This window comes from Pan paniscus, chromosome 21, assembly GCF_029289425.2.
Source record: "Pan paniscus chromosome 21, NHGRI_mPanPan1-v2.0_pri, whole genome shotgun sequence".
In the NCBI taxonomy this organism is placed as follows: domain Eukaryota; kingdom Metazoa; phylum Chordata; class Mammalia; order Primates; family Hominidae; genus Pan; species Pan paniscus.
Genome location: NC_073270.2, coordinates 32,372,696 through 32,384,562, shown reverse-complemented (window position 1 = coordinate 32,384,562; position 11,867 = coordinate 32,372,696). Strand labels below are relative to the sequence as shown.

Genomic DNA, 11,867 nt, shown 5'->3' with positions numbered 1-11,867 from the left:
TCTGTCTCTCTCAATTTCTGTCTGTTTCTCTCTGTCTCTCTCTATTTCTGTTTGTTTCTCTCTGTCTCTCTCTGTCTGTCTCTGTCTTTCTCTGTCTGTCTGTCTCTCTCTTTCTTTTTTTGTGGCACGATCTCGGCTCACTGCAACCTCTACCTCCCAGATTCACGCCATTCTCCTGCCTCAGCCTCCCGAGTAGCTGGAACTACTCGGCACCCACCACCACGCCTGGCTATATTTTTTGTATTTTTAGTATAGACGGGGTTTCACCATGTTAGCCAGGATGGTCTTGATCTCCTGACCTCGTGATCCGCCTGCCTCGGCCTCCCAAAGTGCTGGGATGACAGGCATGAGCCATCGTGCCTGGCCTGTCTCTCTCTTTCTTTTTCTCTGTCTGTCTGTCTCTCTCTCTGTGCCTGTCTCTCTGTCTGTGCCTATCTTCTGTTTTACTCTCTTTCTCTGCTTGTCTGTCTGTCTCCCTCTCTCTGTTTGTCTCCCTCCCTCCCTGTCTGTCTGCTTCTCTCTGTCTCTGTCTCTCTCTCTTTCTGTTTGTCTGTTTCTCTCTGTCCATCTCTGTCTTTCTCTCCCTGTCTCTTTCTCTGTCTGTCTCTCTCTCTCTCTGTCTCTCTCTGCCTGTCTCTCTCACTGTGTCTGTCTTCTGTCTTACTCTCTTTCTCTGCCTATCTGTCTGTCAGTCTCTCTCTCTCCCTCCCTTTCTGTTTCTCTCTCTCTCTCTTTCTGTTTCTGTCTCTCTCTGTCTGTCTCTGTCTTTCTCTCTCTTTGTCTTTGTCTCTGTCTCTCTCTCTCTCTCTGCCTGTCTCTCTCACTGTGTCTTCTGTCTTACTCTCTTTCTCTGCCTGTCTGTCTGTCTCTCTCCCTCCATGTCTCTCTCTCTCTCTCACTCATTCTCCGTCTCTCTCTCTTTCTGTCTGTTTCTCTCTATCTCTGTCCATCTCTGTCTTTCTATGTCTGTCTCTTTCTGTGTCAGTCTGTCAGACACCTCGTGACGGGGAGGGCCCTGCCCCTTCCATGAAAGTGAGAAGTGCGTGCTTAGGTGCTTAGAGAGGCCGAGAAGAATCTAGACAGATGGGCCTTGCTGTGCTTCCCCACTCGGTGTATGATTTCGGGAGGTCGAGGCCGGGTCCCCACTTGGATGCAAGGGGCATTTTCAGACTTTTCTCTCTGTCACGTGTGGCGTCCGTACTTCTCATATTTCCCTGATAAGTTCCTCGACTTAAAAATAAACGGTTAAGGCCGGGCACGGTGGCTCACATCTGTCATCCCAGCACTTTGGGACGCCGAGGCGGGTGGATCACCTGAGGTTGGGAGTTCGAGACCGGCCTTGCCAACACGGCGAAACCCCGTCTCTACTAAAAATACAAAACTGAGTCAGGAGCGGTGGGGCAGGTGCCTGTAATGCCAGCTACTTGGGAGGCTGAGGCTGGAGAATCGCTTGAACCTGGGAGGCGGAGGCTGCAGTGAGCTGAGATTGCACCACTGCACTACAGCCCAGGCTGTAGAGTGAGTGAGACTCTGTCTCTAAATAAATAAATAAATAAATAAATAAATAAATAAATAAATACATTCTTTTCCGTGCTGACTGACATTTGCAGGCATCGGTTGTCTTCGGGCATCACCTAGCGGCCACTGTTATTGAAAGTTGAGGTCACACGGAGGGAGGTCCCCCTGACTTCACCGAACCTGGGGCAACGGGTTTCTCTCTCTCCCTTCTGGAGGTCCCTCCCTCTCTCCCTCGTTGCCTAGGGAACCTCTGCCCTGGCGGGGGCCCTATTGTTCTTTGATCAGCGCTTTAGTTTTCTTTGTGTGTTGGTTTCTTTCATGCGCATAGACTCTTCTACTTGGGATTTAGGAGGGGTCAGTTTAATTTTCAAGTCGCCCCTCGGCTCCCCCCACTACCCACGTCCCTTTACCTTCATTTAGTGAGTCAGTTAGGTGGGTTCCCCCCAAACCCCACCCCCCGCCTCCCGACACCCTGCTTGGAAACCTTCCAGAGCCACCCAGGTGTGCCTCCGTCTTCTCTCCCCTTCCCCCACCTCTTCCGCCGATCTCATTCTTGCCAGGCTGACATTTGCATCGGTGGGCGTCAGGCCTCACTCAGTGGCCACCGTTTTTGAAGATGGGGGTGGCACGGTCCCACTTCCCCAGAGGCAGCTTGGGCCGATGGCATAGCCCTTGACCCGCGTGGGCAAGCGGGCGGGTCTGCAGTTGTGGTTTTTTTCCCCCACTTCCCTCCTCAGGCCTCCCTCCCTAGGAAAGCTTCACCCTGGCTGGGTCTCAATCACCTTTTATCATGATGTTTTAGTTTCTCCGCCCTCCGGCCAACATAGTTTCACAATGGGAATGACGTCACAGCTCTAATCTGGGCCTTCTTAGCATTTTCCCAAAATAGAAACGCTTTCTGAAAACTAATACTTTTGCTCACTTAAGATTTCCAGGGACGGTTCATTGGCCCGTGTTTGTTGGCTTGTTTTGTTTTGTTCGTGTTTTTCCTTTTTCGTATGTATTTCTTTTCAGGTGAAGTAGAAATCCCCAGTTTTCAGGAAGACGTATATTTTCCCCAAGACATGTTAGCTGCTGTTTTCTCCTGTTAACTAGCGCTTTTGTGAATCTCTGAACGTATAGTGAGAGCCGGTTGATGTTTACTAGACTTCAGAACATCTTACGTTCTAGAAATCCGTAATCGAATGCTGCTGCTGCTCTTGCTGCTGCTGCTCTTGTTGCTGTTGTTGTTGTTGTTTTCAAAGCACACCCCGGCCACTGTTTACGGGATCAAAAGCATAAAATATGTGTAATTATTTCCTGAGCATGCCCTTCCTCCTCCTCTCTCTGTCTCTCTTTCTGTCTCTGTCTCTCTCTTTCTCTGTTTTCTCTCTCACTCTCTGTCTCTCTCTCTCTGCCTGTTTCTCTCTCTCTCTGCTTGCCTCTCTCTCTGTGTGTCTTCTGTCTTACTCCCTTTCTCTGCCTGTCTCTCTCTCTCTCTGCCTGTCTGTCTCTCTCTCTCTCCCTGTCTGTCTCTTTCTCTGTATCTGTCTCTGTCTCTCTCTCTTTCTGTTTCTCTCTGTCCATCTCTGTCTTTCTGTCTCTTTCTTTCTCTATGTCTCTCTGTCTCTGTGTCTCTCTCTCTCTGCCTGTCTCTCACTGTCTTCTGTCTTTCTTTCTCTGCCTGCCTGTCTCTCTCCCTTTCTCTCTCTCTGTCTCTCTCTCTTTGTTTCTGTCTGTCTCTGTCTTTCTCTGTCTGTCTCTTTGTCTGTCTGTCTGTCTGTATCTCTCTTTCTTTCTCTGTCTCGCTGTCTCTGTCTCTGTCTCTCTCTGTCTCTCTCACTGTGTCTGTCTTCTGTCTTATTCGCTTTGTCTGCCTGTCTCTCTCTCCCTGTCTGTTTTTTTCTCTCTCTCTCTTTGCCTGTCTGTTTCTCTGTCTCTGTCTCTCTGTCTCTGTCTCTCTCTCTGCCTGTCTCTCTCTCTCTTTGTCTGTCTTCTGTCTTACTGTCTTTCTCTGCCTGCCTGTCTGTCTCTCTCTCTCTGTCTCTGTCTTTCTCTCTCTCTTTCCGTCTGGTTCTCTCTCTCCCTCTGTCTGTCTCTTTCTATCTCTGTCTTTCTCTCTCTCTTTCCGTCTGGTTCTCTCTCTCCCTCTGTCTGTCTCTTTCTCTCTCTGTCTCTTTCCCTCTGTCTGTCTCTCTCTTTCTTTCTCTCTGTCTCTCCATCTGTCTCTGTCTCTCTCTCTGTGTGTGTGTCTGCCATCTGTCTTACTCTCTTTCTCTGCCTGTCTGTCTGCCTGTATCTCTGTCTCTCTCTCTTTCTTTCTCTGCCTGTCTGTCTCTCCCTCATCTGTTTCTCTCTCTGTCTCTGTCTGTCTCTCTCTCTGTCTGATTCTCTCTCTCCCTCTGTCTGACTCTTTCTCTCTGTCTCTTTCCCTCTGTCTGTCTCTCTCTTTCTTTCTCTCTGTCTCTCCATCTGTCTCTGTCTCTCTCTCTGTGTGTCTGCCATCTGTCTTACTCTCTTTCTCTGCCTGTCTGTCTGCCTGTCTGTCTCTCTCTGTCTGTCTCTCTCTCCTTGTCTCTGTCTCTCTTTCTGTTTTTCTCTGTCTCTGTCCATCTCTCTCTTTCTCTGTGTCTTTATCTGTCTGTCTGTCTCTCTTTCTGTCTTTCTCTCTTTGTGTATCTTTGTGTCTCTGTCTGTCTGTCTGTCTCTCTCTCTCTCTCTCACTCGCTCTCTGGCTCTTGCTATCTCCCACCCTCTCTTTCTTTGCAAAATGAGTTCAAGTACATCTAATCTAATCCATTACCATGGCCTGAATTCTTAACTTTAGACATCCCAGATTTGATCTCCCTACCGAATGCTGTACAGAACTGGTGAGTCGATTTCTGGACTTGGATACCTCATAGATACTACATATTAATAAAGATCCAACCCTAAAATCTGGGGTTGCATCTCCCTTGACCGTCTCAAAAAATCATACCTCTGTTCACCTAGGATGCTGGGAGGGTTTTCTCAATGTGCATCTGCTCGTGTCCTTCATGACCTGTGACCGAGCCCTGTCCGTTCTGTCTCAAATATGTATCTGCAAACACTTCTCTCCATTTCCACAACTACCCATGGCCCATTGTGGAACCACTGGCTCTTTGAAAAAAAATCCCAGAAGTGGCTTTGGCTTTTTGGCTAGGAGGTCTAAACCTGCTGAGAACTTTCCTGCCCAGGATTCTGTGTGAGAAAAAGTGCCTCTGCTGGGAGCTGGGATCCTCCAGACCATGCTTGCTAGCGCTGGATGAGTCTCTGGAAGGACGCACGGGAGTCCACAAAGCTGACCTGTCCCACCGAGATCAAATGGATAACTCTGCATTGGCCAGAGGCCTCCAACTTACATCACTGTTACCATCACCGTCAGCATCCTTGTGAGCCTGCCCAAGACCCCAACTCCGGGGAGACTCTTGGGAGCCCAGCCTTCCTCGGCTAAAGTCCAAAGGGATGGTGACTTCCACCCACAAGGTCCCCAGTGAACTGTGAAGATGTGGAGCGTAGGTCAGAGAGGGGACCAGGAGGGGAGACGTCTTGACAGGCGATGAGTTCCCTAGGCTCTGGCCACCCCACTCACATCCCATGTCCCGGGCATCCGCAGGACACCGCCGCTTTATCCCCTCCTCTGTCCACAGCCGCCCCACCCCACCCCGCAACCCACGCACACACGCTGGAGGTTACAAAACCACAGGGCGTGAATACAGCCTGACGGAGCGAGAGCTTATTTCACGAGGCCGGGGGGTGGGGTGGGGTGGGGTGGGGGTTGGGGGTCTCTAGAGAGACCGATTCTCCCTCGTGGGTGGCTACAGGATACAAATGAATATCGCTTCTTGGGCGGAGGGGCTTCCTTAGGCCGTCACGTTTGCGGGACTATCTTTCAAACCCTTCCTTGAGGCCACAAAATAGATTCCACCCCACCCCTCGACGTTTCCCCGGGTGCTGGATGTATCCTGTCAAGAGACCTGAGCCTGACACGTTGAGTTAAACACCTTAAAACCTTTATTGGCTTTGTGTGTTTGTTTGTTTCTGAGATGGAGTCTTGCTCTGTCCCCCGCCCCGGCTGGAGTGCAGTGGCAGGATCTCAGCTCACTGCAACCTCTACCTCCTGGGTTCTAGCGATTCTCCTGCTTCAGCGCCACCAAGCCTGGCTCATTTTTTTATTTTTAGTAGACACGGGGTTTGACCCTGTTTCATTGGTTTTCACTGGAGATTCTACATTCGATCACACCTCATTGTGTGCCACATAATGACTTCTTTTTTTTCTTTTTTTCTTTTTTTTAAAGCACAATATATCTGCTTTATTTGAGTGGCTTTGTATATCGTTATAATTGTGTTATAGATGAAGAAAAGGTATTAAACACGGTGCTAATAATAGTGAAAGTGAAAATAAAGAAAGGCTATCTATTTTGTAGTTGGAATAAAGTTGCTCAGTATTTAGAGTTACCGAAATACATCAGCATTTAAACTCCTCCTAGTAAAAGCTTGCCAATCTGAATAATCCTCCTTTAAACACAATTTTTGATATGGTTAAGGTTTTTAAGAATGTGACTCCTGCAGAATAGCTGAACAGACAATACACATTTAAAAAAGAACAACACAAGGATCAATCAGACTTGGGAAAAAATCAAAAACAACACAAGTCTTATGAAGAACTGAGTTCTTAAAATATTACGGAGAACATAGCTATCGGAAGAGAAGGCAGTATTGGTAAGTTGAATGTTACATTTGTCAGCAAAAGCTAGCACTATTTTTTTGGCAATCTTTCAGGCACTGCAACTACTACTGCAAAATGAGATATAATCCTTTAAACAACATATTCACAAATCAAAAAATGTTTTCGTAATGTAATGCTTCAGATTTAGAAGCAAATCAAGTGTTAAAACTCAACTGCTATAATAATTAACCCCAAAGATAACCGTATCTGACAAAAAAGCTTCCACAGAGTTATGACTTCAGAATTATACTTTCTGTTGATATTTATTTATTTATTTATTTTTATTTTTTTTCTTGAGACGGCGTCTCGCTCTGTCACCCAGGCTGGAGTGCAATGGCGTAATCTTGGCTCACTGAAACCTCCATTTCCCAGGTTCAAGCAATTCTCCTGCCTCAGCCTCCTGAGTAGCTGGGACTACAGGCGCCCGCCACCATGCCCAGCTAATTTTTATACTTTTAATAGAGACCGGGTTTCACCATGTTGGCCAGGATGGTCTCAATCTCTGGACCTTGTGACCCACCCGCCTCGGCCTCCCAAAGTGCTGGGGTGACAGGCATGAGCCACTGTGCCTGGCCTTCTCTTGATATTTAGACTTTTAAGTCAGTCCAGAAAAATACAATAAATGTCAACAGTAAGTATGGTGCTGAGGCAGAAGTAGAACCGAACTTTTTCATATGTTATTCAGTTGATAACAATATGACCTGGGTGGTAATTTCCTATGTGTCTACTTATACACAAGTACAAAAGAGTAAAAGAGAGATACTGCTAAATAAAAGGGTACACTAAATTCTTAATAGTAACTCAATAAACTGGAACACTGTCAAAAAGCAGCAACTAGTGAATTTTTTCAGTGTTTTTTTTCTATTATCCAATAAGTGAATTATGCTATTCCTTTCCAATTTCCCAAGCACTTTTTGTCCCAATCACCATTTGTGTGTTTCAAGAAAAAGTAACAAATCAAGTAACAAAACTAAACAAGCAAACAAACAAACAAAACACAACTACAGTATCTGCAAAAGTTTGGTAGAAGACTGAAACTGTTGAGTATAAGGATCTGGTATTCTACTATATTAGTTAACTTAAGAGTTTGTTAAAGACACACATTTCATAAGAAAACATGTTAGTTTGAGGTTATTGACCAGTATGTACCATCCCTAAGTATTAGTAACCAAATTCATGACAATAAAGAGCTATCTAACAAGAAAAATTAGTGACTATCAGCACCATCAACAAGACTTTGTCTTTACACTTCATTGCCACTTACCATGCATTATAATGTCTAGGATTGACTCTGATAGCATTTCAAAAACTAGCTAGTGCTTTGTCCAATTCTTCAGTTAAAACAAACTCTCGCCCTAATAGAGTATAGGCATAAGCATAATTTGGATCCACTTGGATAGCTCTCTGGAAGAATTTAATTGCAATATCGTGTTCCCGTTGCAGACTGAAACAGTTCCCTGCAACACACCAGGCCTCTGGGAAATTTTTATCCACGTCTGTTAAGTCTTTTGACAGAACTGAAAGAGCAACATCTTTTTGAAGATGCCAAAGTGTTGTAGAGTAGATTTCCATGCCTTCGACTCTATAATTCTCAATCCTTCTAACCTCTGAGAATATTCTTTCAGCTTGCATGTACTCTGAAAGTTCAAAATAGACCCTTCCAATTTGGCACAGTACCCAACCAGTATTGTAGTGGTGAGAAGGTAGATGGCTCAAAACATTTATAGCTTCTTTGCAGTGGTATGAACACAAAGCTAAATAACCTTTCCCCCATTCAAGAAAAAGGCTCATCAAGCCTTCTGCTGCTGCTTTTTGTAGACTAAAGCCTGAATCTGAGGTGTGATTGTGGATATTTTCCCTTCTGAAATGATGAAAGAGTCCAATTTTGTAATTTCCAGGCTATCATTTATGTTAGGTTGAGTTATTCCTCCTTTATTAGTTTTACTTTTTGTTTTTCTGTTTGGGATTTTAGGTGGAAACTTCATTTTTAATTTCTTCCTATTCTTGGTTGTGGAACTGTCACTAGTCAAGAGTCGTGAACTTCTTCGATGCAGCGCATTTGGGGGAGATGTCATAGTGGGGTTCAATACCTGAGGTGTTGTACTTATTTATGGACCAGAACTTTCTGTTTGTGCAAGAATTGGAGTTACCTCTCGGCTATTTCCACTCTGTGAGAAGACAGACTTTGCTCCAGTTTGGCTGATTCTGGCAACAGACTTTTTTGAAGGGGCTCTGGTGGATGGCATATCAATTTCAGAAGGTGTATTAGTGTAGTTTTGTAAATAGGATCCATCTCCAGGACTTGGGGTTTCTAATGGCAAAATCCCAAAACTTGGGATGAATGGAGTAAGAGCTACTTGTCCTCCTAATAAACTTCGACCAGTATTTGGTGTATTTTGAACCTGTTTAGAAAATATGGAAGTTCCTGTTCCCAGTGGGACACTATCAGGTGAAATTACAGCTGAATCAATAGAAGACACTGGGGAATCTGTATTCAAGGAGTACTTTGAATTGGAAGATTCTAAATTCAATCTGTTTAATTAAGTTGTGTCTTGTGGTTTTTCCGTAAGAACGGTCTCAGGCTGTCTGTGTCATAAACTATGATTAGGTACTTGTGCTTTGCAAGAGTTGGGCAGACAGTTTCTAAAGTTCTGTGAAGATGTGAATTTAAATGTTTGGTCAGGATCTGGCTTTTCACCTATTTCACATAATGATTCGAAGGGATACCAGAGGAAAGGATTTAAACTAAGGCTCTTTTGGTAACATTCTGATCCTTTGGCAAGCCAATCTGTCTTGCAGTATACATGTTCCAACAATGGAAGGGGAAAGCAAGCTGAATCATCAAACTCAGTAACAATATCATCATGGCTTTTCTGCTTATTAAACACTCCACCAGATAAGATTTGTTCCCCTTCTGCAAGCTTGCTAAGATCAACACAACATTTTGCAAGCAGGTATTTGCATTGTGGTGTAGGACAACTGTGTCCTTTCAAGAGTCTATATTCTTTATAGGCCTTTCCTGGGCGGTAAGAACAGGTCACCAGTAAAAACAAGGCTTCTTCTGAGTGTACTTCTGCATAAAGGCGTTCTGCGAGGAAAACCCCATCTCTGTAAGCATAGTGGTTTAGTGCTTGCCATATAGCAGCCTGGACAGTTTCCTGCAGCACCGTCATCCTCGAGGCTCAGACCCACTTTCTGCAGTGCCTCAGGCACCCCCCCCAACCCCGCCCACCCCCCTCCCCCCCGTAGCGTCTCCGGCCTTGCCAGCCTCGGCTCATTTAAACTCACCAGTTTTGTAGGTTGCCTGTTCACTCTGATGGTAGTTTCTTTTGTTGTGCAGAAGCTCTTTAGTTTAATTAGATCCCATTTGTCAATTTTGGCTTTTGTTGCCATTGCTTTTGGTGTTTTAGACATGAAGTCCTTGCCCATGCCTATGTCCTGAATGGTAATGCCTAGGTTTTCTTCTAGGGTTTTTATGGTTTTAGGTCTAACATTTAGGTCTTTAATCCCTCTTGAATTGATTTTTGTATAAGGTGTAAGGAAGGGATCCAGTTTCAGCTTTCTACATATGGCTAGCCAGTTTTCCCAGCATCATTTATTAAATAGGGAATCCTTTCCCTATTGCTTGTTTTTCTCAGGTTTGTCAAAGATCAGATAGTTGTAGATATGCGGCATTATTTCTGAGGGCTCTGCTCTGTTCCATTGATCTACATCTCTGTTTTGGTACCAGTACCATGCTGTTTTGGTTACTGTAGCCTTGTAGTATAGTTTGAAGTCAGATAGTGTGATGCCTCCAGCTTTGTCCTTTTGGCTTAGGATTGACTTGGCGATGCGGGCTCTTTTTTGGTTCCATATGAACTTTAAAGTAGCTTTTTCCAATTCTGTGAAGAAAGTCATTGGTAGCTTGATGGGGATGGCAAAGGAATCTAGAACTAGAAATAGGATTTGACCCAGCCATCCCATTACTGGGTATATACCCAAAGGACTATAAATCATGCTGCTATAAAGACTTATGCACACGTATGTTTATTGCAGCACTATTCACAATAGCAAAGACTTGGAACCAACCCAAATGTCCAACAATGATAGACTCGATTAAGAAACTGTGGCACATATACATCATGGAATACTATGCAGCCGTAAATATGATGAGTTCATGTCCTTTGTAGGGACATGGATGAAATTGGAAATGATCATTCTCAGTAAACTATCGCAAGAATAAAAAACCAAACATCTCATATTCTCACTCATAGGTGTGAATTGAACAATGAGAACACATGGACACAGGAAGGGGAACATCACACTCTGGGGACTGTTGTGGGGTGGGGGAAGGGGGGAGGGATAGCATTAGGAGATATACCTAATGCTAGGTGACGAGTTAATGGGTGCAGCACACCAGCATGGCACATGTATACATATGTAACTAACCTGCACATTGTGCACATGTACCCTAAAACTTAAAGTATAATAATAATAAAAATACAAATAAAAAATAAACTCACCAGTTACCAGGGGTTGGGGGAGGCTGAGCCAGAATGACTTCTTTAGCCTGCTGACTCTGGAAAGCCCAGCCCCTTGTGATCCATTGCAAAGTGAGAGTCACCTCATGTTTGGAAAACGGATTTGCTCCCAAGTTCAGTGGAGGGATGTGGCATGTAGGACGAAGGACTCTCTTCCTTCGGATTTGGTCTGCACAGTGGGGCCTAAGGCTGGAGCTCTCTCTGTGTGGACCACTGACTCCCTCTACCTTGGGTTCCATCGGCCCCACCCTGGGACACGGGCCTTGGCAGATTCTGGCCCTTCCTGGCCCTTAAGTTGCTTTCAGAAACCCCATCTCATGCTCAGATGCCCCGAATGACTGTGGCTCGCGCATCACTGGAAACATTGGAAATCTCTCCTCTATGTGTGGCCACCTAAAACCACAGGAGCTCAAGACACACGGCCGCCATCCACCTCACTGTTTTCGGGAGAGAATGCTGAGAGTCTCTTACTGACTCTCTCTTGACTTGAGTTCTTCATGGGTGTGTGGTTAAGACATAGTGAGACCAGATGTATTAACTCAAGTCGGGTGCTGGTGCCTCACGCCTGTAACCCCAACACTTTGGGAGGTTGAGGCCGTAGGATCCCTTGAGGAATCGCCTAACCCTGGGGAGGTTGAGGCTGCAGTGAGTGAGCCATAATGGTGTCACTGCACTCCAGTCTGGGCGAAAGACAGAGTGAGGCCCTGTCACCGGCAGGCAGGCAGGCAGGCAGACAGACAACAGTTGTATTATATTCTTCTCAGGGTAGGAAGTAAAAATAACAGAATACAGTGCGTAATTTTTTTTTTTTTTTTTTGATACGGAGTTTCACTGTTGTTGCCCACACTGGAGTGCAATGGCACCATCGCGGCTCACCACAACCTCCACCTCCCGTGTTCAAGCGATTCTCCTGCCTCAGCCTCCTGAGTAGCTGGGATTACAGGCATGTGTCACCACACCCGGCTGATTTTGTATTCTTAGTAGAGACGGCATTTCTCCATGTGGGTCAGGCGGGTCTCGAACTGGCCACCTCAGGTGATCTCCCACCTCAGCCTCCCAAAGTGCTGAGATGACAGGCGTGAGCATTTGAGACCCGCCAGCTA

The 11,867-nt window shown here is 45.5% G+C and overlaps 1 pseudogene; it reads right to left on the bottom strand.

Annotated features, from left to right (window-relative positions):
* Positions 1-7,504: 7,504 nt before the first annotated feature.
* LOC129394925 (cell division cycle protein 27 homolog) lies at positions 7,505-9,437 on the bottom strand (annotated as a pseudogene).
* Between the last annotated feature and the right edge of the window lie 2,430 nt (positions 9,438-11,867).